Source organism: Crocodylus siamensis, chromosome 11 (assembly GCF_052110815.1).
Source record: "Crocodylus siamensis isolate JL-2025a chromosome 11, ASM5211081v1, whole genome shotgun sequence".
Classification (NCBI taxonomy): Eukaryota; Metazoa; Chordata; order Crocodylia; family Crocodylidae; genus Crocodylus; species Crocodylus siamensis.
Genome location: NC_143405.1, coordinates 36424122 through 36436704, shown reverse-complemented (window position 1 = coordinate 36436704; position 12583 = coordinate 36424122). Strand labels below are relative to the sequence as shown.

The 12583-nt window shown below is 42.8% G+C and overlaps 1 protein-coding gene across 4 annotated transcripts in view; it reads left to right on the top strand.

Moving 5' to 3' along the window:
- Window positions 1–12583, top strand: part of RAF1 (Raf-1 proto-oncogene, serine/threonine kinase) — a 153203-nt gene that overhangs the window by 53530 nt on the left and 87090 nt on the right. The window lies entirely within an intron of this gene.

The following is a 12583-nucleotide window of genomic DNA, read 5'->3' as shown; positions in this document are numbered from 1 at the left end:
TTGCAAGAGTTGTGACCCAAAAGTGGGTCTCAGGAATATATGAAAGGGTCGCAAATAATCACGGAAGAACATAGAAAATCACAGACTTTCTTCATTTAAAGGAGAAAAATGTGGGAAACCATGGCTCTCTCCCTGCAGGCTGGCAGGAGGCTAGCTACTTGAACCATTTACTGGGTTGTGACTGGCCATGATATTTACAAATGTGTCCTCATACAAACAAGGTTGAGAACCACTGAGTTCAAGCATTCTCTTGCCTAGCGTCTCTGTCTCCCATCAAGATCTCAAAGGCACCTGCTTGGTCCCACCTTCTTCCTCAGTAGCTTTTGAGCGGTACCCAAACAGTGTAAGGATCCCATGGTTCAAGTTGCTCAAGCGTGTGTCTTGGAGGTGCTCGGAAGCATGCGGAGAAGAAGAATGCACCTTGCCCTCCTTGCATGCTCTGATGGGTAAAAAATGTCTTGAGAGAACTTTTGTAAAAGGCTATTTTAAATCCTTTATCTTGAAAAGCCTGCAAATGTCTGATGGATTCATAGGATTGAACAGATACCAGTTGAATAGTTGCTAGAGAGATAAACATGCTCACTTAGGGCTTGATGGCAGAAAAAAGTATATATGAATTAATTATTGGTATGATGTTTCAAGTTGCTTAGTTACGTTGGTTGAATCTCTACCTCTCCTTCAGAACTAAAGTGAATGTAGTTTATCTTAACAAACTCGGTGTCTTTGTGTAAGCAGGCCATAGAAGATACTGTTTGTCTTTGAACTGACAGATTTATAAATTCTTCAACCGTTTCATGAACAAACCTGAACTGTAGTACAGTTTGCGGTGGTTACACGGAATAGCTAAGACTGTTGTCGTGTCTTACTCAGATTGGGACAGTGATGCTGGCTACATCTGAAGTACACAATTCATGCAGTTGATGTCTTCAGCACTAGAGATTTAATTGTGCAGGAGAAGTAACTGAAAGAGGAAATGGTGAAAGTATTGGGAAGAAAATGTGCTACTGTTTTTTCCACCTAAAAACAGATTCCTTTTTATCCACCTTTATTTATCTATTATTATATGCTTTTTTTTCTCTCTTGAAAAATGAGCCTGTTAAGTTTAAATTTTGAAACGATGGCATTCTATCTTAAAGCCTACATATGACGTAGCAGCGCACTGATAAAGGTTTTCTTGGCTGATACTGATAGTCTATTATTAACCAACCATGTCGGCTGCTCCGATAAAGTAAATCAGTTAAGATGCAACACATTTTGAAGTACTGACACACACAGTTTTTTTGGCATGTTCCAGCATCACATGCATCAGCATGCTTAAAAATAGAGATGCGCTGTCAATCCATATTGTATTGGCACCAATAAGAGGTAAAATTGATATTATTGGCAATTTTTGGGGGGGCTGATATGGCAGATAATGTCACTGATAAATGCCACGTGCATGTGTGCAGCTGCAGCACATGCTCAGCCAGCTTGGCAGTGTAACAGAGGGCTCTCTCTCCGCCATTGGCCCACCCACCTGTTTAGGGCTAACCGCCTGCCACACTCTTCTGCCATGCCTTGTTGTTTTATACTTGGTTCTTATTAGGCAGGAAGCTGCCCATTCTTGCCCTGATGCCAGGGAGTGCTCTCTGCACTCCTACACTGATCCTACACTGCAGTCCAAGCCTTGCAAATGGCATCCAGGTGACATACTTCCAGCCTACAGCCAGACCAAGCTTAACTCTCAGTCAGGCCTTATACATGTATCCATACCACCCTCATGTCACTAGGGCCTTTCATGCTCCACCCCCTCTCAGGGTCTCTTTCACACATCAACAACTTATACTGCCTTGCTCCCTCTTGGAGCAGGCGCCGTTCACCATAGGCTTTATCTAGCACACACCTTGGGTGGTAGACATCACACGTGCGCACGCACGCACACACACACTCCCCCCCCCTCCACATCTTCTGCCCTCTCACTGGGGCTTCCCTCCTTGGTGGGAGCTCAGGTGGCTGTAGCCATGCATGGCCCCAGCTGCTACCCACAGTAATGTAGGGACTAGGGTTATTGAGGCACCCCAGCCTACTTTCTACTGGGGTGGTAACTGGTCTGGTATTCTTGTGAAGGCTCCCACACTGCTGGGAGCCCCACCAGGCCACTCATTCTCAGCAGGATGCAGTTTTAGGTCATGGCCAGGATCAAGAGCCTTCTGCTCCTGCCTGTGAATGTTCTCATACAGCAGCTCAGCTAAGCAACATTTCTACCTGGGCTGCTGCCAGCTGTCTGCTCTGTTTATATAGGCAGCCAGTGTGTCAAAATGGCTGCTGAAATCAAGAACCTGCTGGCTGTTTGGCTTAGCCTTTAAAGTGGCAGGCACCAACAGTGCTCTGCCACAGGCAGCGTGCAGAGCAGCATCTTGCTGATAAGTCTGTTGGGGAGGGAAACAATGGTGTGGGGAGAAACCCCCCCCCCCCCCCCCAGGAAGAGCCTGGTGCTGCCCCCAGCCCCAGCCCACCACAGCAGCCTGCCCTTGCCCCATGCACGGGTTGGGGGGCACATGCCCCCTGTGGCTCCTCCAGCGGTTCGTGTAGCAGCTCGATTACCCAGCCCTCACTCCCCGTATGAATCTTTCAAAACTTGGTCCCCCACCCCACTCCGGCTGGGCATCACCTGCCCCTGCCCCACTCCTTCAGTGCAGGAGTCTTGATCTGCCACTTCCCATGCCCCTTACTAGCCTGACGCTGCTCTCCAAGCTGCCGGGCTGCATATTGGCAATCAGATTGGTATCAGCTGATGTGGCCCAAAAAATCTTTATCAGCACACTCATACTTAAAAATGGTCAGGGGGAGGGCACTTGAATTATAGCTCGATGAATGAGCTTTGAAGTAACTGCCACCACCATTTTTAAGCGTGGGGGCACTTTTCATTGGAGCAGAACCAAGCAAGGCAAGGTTGGATGCTGGGTGCTCGCTGTAGGCTTGGGGCTGTCCACTCTGCTGCCTTTGCCACAGGACCTCTGTGCTGGTTGTGTGCCACCCTGCCTGCCCTGCATCATAGTGCACAGGTTTCTACCCTCACTGCTGCTGGGCAGGCTGAGGCGCATGGCCAGTGTGGGGCTCCTGAGGAAAAGGCAGCAGAGTGGAGAACAATGAACCCATAGCCAGCACCCTGCATTTGCCATGTGCATGAATCTGGGGAGGGGGGCCACATGCCCCTCATGCCTCCCCTGGGGGTGCATGTAGTGGTGGGGAGCTTCCCCCTGCCATTATTCCCCCTGGGCGAGTCACCCTTGGCTCTGTCCCTGTCCTGGCCCTAGATCCCATGCACTGTCCTGGCTGGGCAATTCTCCCTGCCCCATTCCTACTCACTATGTGGGCCCTGTTCTGCCCTTCCCTGTAGATTTACAGGGAGGTACTCTCCACACTCCCTGGCTATATTCCTGGCCATGTGCATGTGTGTGGCTGCACGGATGAATGTGGTGCCCCCTGTATCTCACTCCTGGCAGCCCAAAGCAGGACCCCTTGCAGGCTAGAATGCTGCCTGCCTTAAGAGGAAACCCACTGTTTCCCAAGGAACCCAGGCATCTAGGGACCTCAGCTGTGTTGGGGAGAGGGAACCTAAGTGTATAGGGCCCTGGTCAGAAGGCGTAATTATCAGTAAACGTTATCAGCTACATTGGGCAAAAAAAGCTGATTGCTGATAATGTCATTTCCCCTCTTATTGGTGCTGGTCCGATGGGCAACCAATATTTCGGTGCACCTCTAATATGCTGTAATCTGTTAAAATGACGTAAGTTTTATATAGGCCTTGGGCCTGATCAAAAATGTTTTCTAGGAGCTACTGAAATGCAGAGTCATGCTTTGATGGCAATAGCATTTCTGGCAGAAGCAGAAAGAATATTTTCTTTTTAGCTTGTTCCACTATTTTGTTAGATAGTGAAAAAAGTGATTGGGAGTTAAGAAAGCAGGAAAATTCTTCCCCTTCTAATCTATGATTAAAAATAAAACATGAGAGTTTTACTACTTCTAAAATTAGTTCACACAAATTATATATACTATCTTCGTTTAATAAGCTGCTTCGTTCTGTAATTAAAATATATTTTAATAAACGGGCTTATACATTCATTGTGCTTAATTTATTTTACTTTTTTATTAATTAAAACTTTATTTTAATTTCATTTCAAATTGTGACTTGAAACAAATGAGTAAAAAATCTGGAATATGTCATCTGGCTTTGTCAAACTATGAATGATAATATAATTCATGTTTCTGATTTAAAATGTAGCAATAGAGTTATGCAAAAGGTGATGCTTTTTCTGGCTTTAAAAATGAACAGGATGCTTTAGGAATATCTATAAATTAATTGATTTTGCAGTTTTGTTATAAGCTTAAATTATATTATTCTTTGGATAGTAGAATACATTGGTAATTTTAATGTGTATTCTGTTGTGTTCTTGTTCTAATAGTTCCAAAAGGATGGACTGAATTTAGGCAGATTATATTTTCCAAACAGTTACTTCTCAGTGGACTGGTGCTTGCTACTTGCATGCTATCTTTTTTGCAAATAAGTTTTTGCTGCTGCATGCATTTGGTTTTTAGTGACTTAAATATTGCATTTGTACTATAAATGTCATCTCCATACAAAGCTGTTTTTATAATGACTCTATACTGACATTTAACAGTTTAAATAGAATGTGAACTTGTTTATTAAAATACTCCAGTGCATGAATTAGTTTATGATCAATTAAATATTGTGGAGAACTTAGTGTAACTTTTTATTGGGTATAATAAACCTGATCTCTGGATAGACGAGAGCTAAGAGCTGTAATGATGTATCAATAAGCATACTTGCTCTATATAATAGATACTGGTTTAATATTTTTTATAAGGAATAGGATCAAGGTGGACTCTAAACCTTTTTCTGAAATTTTTGCTTGAGTCTGGGAAACTACAATTTAGCTTTCTAAAAATTAACTTGCAATGCTGCCCTCCCCTACAGGTTTTTATAAGAGCCATACGACAAAAAATCCAGGCCATTGGGTTTGTTTGTAGTTGCAGGTGTCTGTTCTGCTATTTCTGTCTAATACCTGCTTCAAAAACAGATATCCTACCTACTTGCATTAATGGAGCAGTGCAAGACTTGAAACTAATCGCATCTGATTTAATTTAATTATGCACAAAACAATGTTGGTAATGGCCCTTTCAAATAATGTGGGAATGTTCTTTAATTTGGTTTGTTTCCTTTGCACTTAACTTAAAAAGTAGATAAAAGGATCAGCCACACCAAATAGCTTTGATATCTTGAAACTATTCTGATATTGGGGCTGTCCAGCTGGTGGCCTATAGGCTGCATGTAGCCCCCAATGGATTAACCTGTAGTGTATGTAGCCCCCGATGTTCCATGTGTGCTCTCCTATTACTCCAGCTGCTGTTATTTGCATTTCTGGGCTGCCTCTCCCTCTTCCAGCTTTCACTTGTCTATGTCCTTGGCTTGGGGGAGCCCACAGCCAGGGGGCCTGGGAATCCCTCATGGACTGGGAGTGCTGGCCATCATGGAGGGAGGCATACATGGCACAATGTGTGAGGTACGGTACTTTGTGTGGTGGGAGGCTGCTTGTTATGCAGTATGGGAAGGGGGCCCATATGGCATGGTTTGGTGTAATGTAGTGCGGCATGTGGTCACTGGGCCTGGGGCCCCCGCCACTCAAGCTGGACAGCTCTGCTTCAATTCTGCAGTTGTTTCACTGGCTCCACTGTGAAGCTGGCTATCTGCAGATTTCCAGTGTATACTTAAATGCTTCTTAACTTCTCTTACTGCTGTTTCAATTCATAGCTTGAATTGAGCTGTGTATTTTGTTGCATACCTGTGATATTTTGAGCCCAAACTGTTTGAATTTTGGCAAACTTCTAAGAAAAGGGTGTTAATTAATATTGCATTCCAATTGATGTATGTAATACTACTTAAGAACAGTTGGAACATCTTGTATATTTATAGATCCCAAACAGAGGGAAGTTGCTTCACTAAGTTGCAGTTGGGTGTGGTGTGGCTTACCCATGTTAATTTAAGTTGGCTCAGAGCTTTAAACTCTTTGAGCCCCCAATCCTTCCTTTTGCTCTTTAATGGGAGTTAAAACTAGAATTTGAATTGTATATATTAGAGAATCTGAAAAAACTATGAGAGACAGATTTGGTAGAGAAACAGATGGGACAAAGGTGTATCGCCTGACCTCTGGGCCATCTCTAAGGTTCAGAACTTATTTCACTCTATGGCCAAACTAAGTCCTTCTAAGTTTAAGCACTGTACCCTATTATTCATTTGTCTGTTCACTTTTCTATAGTATTCTGCTAATCATTCTCTTCCTCTTTATGTGCGTCTTTTATGGTTTTAATTTGAGACTTTTCTGGCATTTTGCACTCTCCTCCCTGAATACCTTGAATTAAGAACACTTCATTTGCTCTGAGTCTGGGTATTGTTCCTTCTGCTTTCTGTAGAATGGTCCTTTCAGAACTACACAAGGCACTTTTTTCTTTTCTTACCTCTTCCATTCTCTGTCTTGTTCTCTTCGATGTGAGTGCCTTCATAATACCTGCAGTACCTACTGGACGGATCAGATGAATGGACTGATTTGTATTTCTCCTTCCACTTGTTTGACTCTCTCCTTTTTACCCACTTCATGTTGAAGAGAACTTGTCTATGCTGTTTCACATAAGGTTTTTTGGGTGACGCTGGCTTGAAACAGATGAGGAAAAATGGTTCTCTTCAGTTGTATTGAGCTGTCATACCTACTTTATGTGGAAGAGTACAGATGGATGCTTCCATGGGCTAATATAAATGCAGAAAAGATTTGCTTGGAGGGGAAGGAGATTGTCTTGCATCTAAGCTGGCTTCTAGTTGAAAAATGTATTTTGGTATATTTCCTGTTTGACTTTTTTTAACTTAATGGTTAAAATTTTCCTGGAAGTTGACCTCATTTTGTGACATAGGGTTTGGGTCTAATATCAAACCAACAACTTATTTCCATTCAGCTTTATAATTTCATAAAACTTACTTTGGGGTTGTAAACTAGTTGTTTTCAGACATCCTAAAATCATGGAACCCTTTCATGTAACTTTCTGCCCTGGAACCCTACCTCTGGCTCTGCTGGCTGAGTTCTGATGTGGAGCCTGGCAACTCAGCCTGGCAATGGTGGTGCAGCACCTCTTGACCCTCTTCACTGTTAACCCTCTTTGTGAAACCTCTGATGACCTATTATGGAACTGCAGGGTTCCCTGGAACAGAGTTTGAAAACTAGTATTATAAACTAATAACCTGAAGACAGCTTCAAAACTCATCTTTCACTAGCTGCTAATGGAATCACAGTTTTCAGACCTAATCTCTTTCATGTGCTCAGTTTTGTTAGTAATTCTTTATCCATATAGTTAAGTTTTTTTGATCACATGGACTTTTAATGGTTAATCTCTTTTTATATATATTTTAATGTTAGTTTTAAACTTTGAAGTAGCGTGTTTTACTGTACAGTTGGACAATCCTTGGTCCTTTGTTGGCAACTGGAATACTTTTTTAAAAAAAATATTGTAAAAAGCAGTGTTAGTCATTGGTTTTAAGCAAATGTAAATTGTCATGCCCTGTTTATCTGAGCGAGAAGACAAGAAGTTTAATAGTTGATTGGCCAATATAGGAATGTCCTCTGTTCATTAGCATTTGGCTGTGTTTTGCTTTTTGTTGTCCCCCCCCCCCCCCCGAGTAACTGGATGTAGCTTCCAATTGGTTCCAAAATTTCAGGCATCACTGGGCAGAACTTTTATTTATTTTGTTGAGAACGGGGGAGGAAGTAAGGGAGACGTGGATTTTGCATGTGGTTAGCAACTTCAACCGACCTCCGTACTTGTCTGTGCATCAGACTACTAGTTGATAGCAGTCACTGGATGCATCTACACAAAATGCTATAACCAGAGTAGACTAATACTACTGCTCGTTAGCATGGCACAGTGAAAGATGTGCTAATGTACTAATGCGCAGTAGAATTGGTCTATTGCACATTAGTGTCACGTGAAAAACATGCACTGGCTCTGCTGTGCAGTAGCGCCAATTATGGTGCATTAAATTAATACCTGTTGTTTCAGGTACTAAACTTAATGGACTGTAATTATGGCACATTAATGTACGTGTAGATGTACCCAGTAACTCATAGATTCATAGATTATAGTCTCGGAAGGGACCCAGTAGATTATCGTGTCCAACCCCCTGCCCCTGGTAGGAAAGAGGACCGAGGTCAGACGACCCCAGCCAGGTGATTGTCAAGACTCCTCTTGAAGACCTCCAAGTTAGATGACAGCACCACCTCTCTTAGAAGCCCATTCCAGACTGGCCACCCTTATTGTAAAAAAATGTCTTCCTAATATCTAACCTAAATCTACTCTCAACTAGTTTGCACCCATTATTCCTAGTTACTCCCTGGGGTGCTCTGGTAAACAGCACATTTCTCAATTCCCTGCTGTCCTCCCCTGATAAATTTATAGGTGGCCACAAGGTCACCCCTCAGCTGTCTTTTGTATAGGCTGAAGAGATCCAGATGTCTCAACCTCTCCTTGTAGGGTCGTTCACGGAAACCACTAATTATGTGTGTGGCCCTCCTCTGAACCCTTTCCGGATCCTCCGTGTCCCTCAAAGTGCAGTGCCCAAAACTGGACATAGTACTGTGGCCTGACTAATCCTGCATAGAGGGGGAGCATCACCTCCCTCAGTCTGTTGGTCATGTGTCTGCTAATACAAGACAAGGTGCAATTGGCTTTGTTAATGGCCTCATTGCACTGCTGGCTCATGTTCATCTTGGATTCAACTATGACTCCAAGATCTCTCTCAACTTCTGAGTTGCTGAGGAGGACATCCCCCAACCTGTAGGTGTGCTGGGGATTCCTAGGTGGAGTATCTTACATTTATCTTTGAATTGCATCCTATTACGTTCTGCCCATTGATCTAACCTGTCTAGGTCGGCCTGTAACTGCTCACCACCCTCTGGTGTATTAACTTTGCCCCGTAATTTGGTATCATCTGTGAACTTGGAGAGGGTGCTGAATACACCTTCGTCCAAATCGCTGATGAAGATATTAAATAATTAAACTCCTTCCAGCTTTGACAATACCCTTCATCTCAGGTTTGCTTATTTTCCAAAAACATGTTAAGATGAACAAATCCTAAATGATTTAGCTTGTAGACAAAAATAAGAATGATGAAAGGCATTTATCAGAGGAAGGGGAATGGTAGTTTCAAGACCCTTGGAATGTGAGGAAGGCTGGAATTGACTGCATCCTGCACTCCCCATGCTAGTGAGGAGGTGGGGAAACTGAAAGAAGTGACTGAAATAAGGGCTGAGAAGATGGCATATAAGGATCTTCTTCTGAGGCAGGGAGTACAGGGACAGAAGGAAGCCCATGGTATGTACAATGAACATGGGATCCAGAAGTAATAAAGCATGTAACTTGTGAGCTTTATGACTTATTCCTGTCAAATGACAATACAGAAGATTCTAGACTTGGATTTCTTTAATGTGGGGCTTTCTAATGTGCAGTAATATTATGCTGAAATTAGGTATGTGGGAAATAATGTAGTGGCTTTAATCTTAACTGAAAGTGGGTCCTAAAATGATTTTTTTTTTCTTTCTTTCTGGTTCTTAAATATTTTAAGTTGACTGTGTTCACTGTGTAGCGCGCGCACACACACACACACACACACGCACACACACACACACACACACACACACACACACTCAAGAGGTTATAAAAAGAGGCAGCTGACATTGCAATCTAAGCAATAGCCATATAGTGGAAAGATTCTCCTTTGGCATGTTCACTAGTGCTATTTTTACTTATTCCAGTAAGATGTGCCCTTGTGATTGTATTGCACTGCTGTTTACAGTACTTAGAATTAATTACTTTGCTTCATCTGCTTATTAGCATGCTATGAAGGCTCATAAGAAAAATTGAAAAATCATTAAAAATTGTTGTCAAGCTAAAATTCGTTTATCCGAACATAATTCAGCTAGAGTTGCCACATGTAAAATAATGTGAGTAGAGGAAAGATATATTTTTCTTTTTGTTTTGTTCATTTTTCAAGTTTCATTTGACAGAATTTTGTCATTTCTTCCTTTGTCTATTGAATGTTTCCCCCCTTGTGAGTCAGTTCCTTATATGGGAACTATGGAGGGAGAAGCCAAGATGGACAGACAAACCAGCAATAGGGTTATGAATGTACAAAGTCAGTATTGTGGCCCAGGCACAGGTGCAGTGTTAGAAAGCATTTAACTTTTATAAACAATAGATTGTGGCTTGGCAGATTTTGTTTTTATTTATTTTTTTTACAAATATATTTAAGTTTCTTCAAGGCAAGCTTCCCATTCAAATGTACAGTGGAGTTGCATCTTACGTGGGGGTTAGGTTCTAAAGTCAGCACATAAGACTGTGCTGTAGTCAAAAAGGAAAACAGTAAACCTGAACACTCACCATTTATCCTGGATATTTTTGCTAGTCTGTGATGATGATGATAATGGTGATACGACGACTATGACAATGGTGATGCAACAATGATGATGGTGATGATTAGTACAGCGCCCATATGATGAATGGTGAGACTATGAAGATGGACGCTGTATGCACTCCAATGATTAGTCTTCCTCTTCCTCCACAACACTACTGGGGGGTCGTTAGGGCTTGATGTTGATCCAGGAGAGGATGGGCCAGGCTTGGGTGATGGAGAGCAAGTCGTAGACGAAGTGGTTGGCTCTGGTTCAGCTTGAGAAGTTGATTGCATGGACTCATCTGCTGCTGGTTGTTTTTTCTTGAAAAACATGGTGATCGTCAACTGTCGCTGTTGTCTCTTGAGCTGCTCAAACATTTCTTGGTACGGTCTCAAATCATCCGTAATACTACATGTGATATTGAGGCTTGGTTCCATAGAGGGATCGTGTTCAGAAATTAAATCATTCAGGTGTTTTGCTGCTTGGGACACTTCAGCAAATTTATGAAGATTCCAACTTGTTGGCTCTTCCTGTTCCTCGTCATCATCTTTGTCTTCTGTAGACGACTTTATCAGTTCCTCTAATTCTTCGTTAGTCATTGTTTCTCTATGGCCCTCAATTAATTCTTCAATTTCTTCCTCGGATGTCAACAAAGCCATCACCACCCATTCACCTGGCCACCTGAACAATGCATTTCACTTCTTTGTCAATGGTCGGGAAACCCTTATAATCAGTCATTCACACATTCTTTCCATAGGTTTCGCTAACATGCATTGACTCTTTCAGGCTTGATTGTATCCATTGCCTGTTTAATATAAGTGATGCAATCAGCAGTGTTGAAGGACTTCCAACACTCCATCACATTAAGATTGGGATCAGCATCCATAGCGCTACATCTCTCTGAGAACGTAAGCCTTGTGTACCTGGCTTTGAAACAGGAAATCATGCCTTGGTTGAGAGGATGGAGGTGCTATGGGGGGGGAGAAAGACTACTTCAGTGTCGTTATCCGCAAACCGGAGTGCCTCAGTAGCCTGGAGCGTTGTCTACAATCAGCAGCACTTTAAAGTCAAGTCCTTTCTCTTTGAGGTCCCACTTCACCTTCGGAATGAAACACCTGTGGAACCAATCCAGAAATAATGCTGCCGTCACCCAAGCCTTCTTATTTGATTGCCAGAACACAGGCAGGAGATTTTTGTTTTTGTGCTTTAGGGCACGGGGATTTGCAGGCCTGTAGAGCAAGCCCGGCTTTATTAAACGCCCAGCTGCATTGCCACAAAGCAGCGCAGTCACACGATCTTTAGCTGCTTTGAAACCAGGGACTTGTCTTTCTGATTTTGAAATGCAAGTATGGTTGGACATTTTTTTCCAGATGAGCCCAGTCTTGTCAGCATTAAAAACTTGTTCCGGAAGATGGCCCTTTTCTTCTGTGATTTTCTTTAATTGTTTGGGGTAGGCTTTTGCTGCTGCTTCATTGGCAGATGCAGCTTCACCAGTAGTCTGCATGTTTTTGAGATTGAAGTGGTTCCCAAAACTGTTAAGCCAACCTTGGCTGGCTTTGAATTCCTTCTCATCAGAAGGCTGTCTCTCTTCGGTGGGAGGTTTGAACAGCGTGTAGAGGCTAAGAGCCTTTTCTTGCAATGTGCTGCCATTGCTAGGCACACATTTACTGTTCTTGTCTTCCAGCCATAAGTTTAATGCCTTTTCAGTCTTCACTAAAGTCTTATCACGCACTTGGCTCATCACCTTAGCAGTTATTGGAGCACTTGATGCCATGGCTTGATGAATTTTTCTCTCTTGAATCTTGATGGCACGGATGCTAGATTTGTTGCGGCCATATTTATGCGCCACGTTGGAGACTGACATACCGTCTCTCAATAAGTCCAACACAGCCAGTTTTTCCTCTAGCATTGGAACAGATCACTGTTTCTTTGACTGAGCACCAGATGAAGTAGTTAGCTTGTGTTTAGGGGCCATGTTGTATGAAAAATATGTAACTTTAAACATTAAAATCACACTCAGTGGGGCAAGATGCTCGCACTGAGAGGTACGTGGGAACTGAGACTGACTGAGGGAACAGCAGATTCACGTC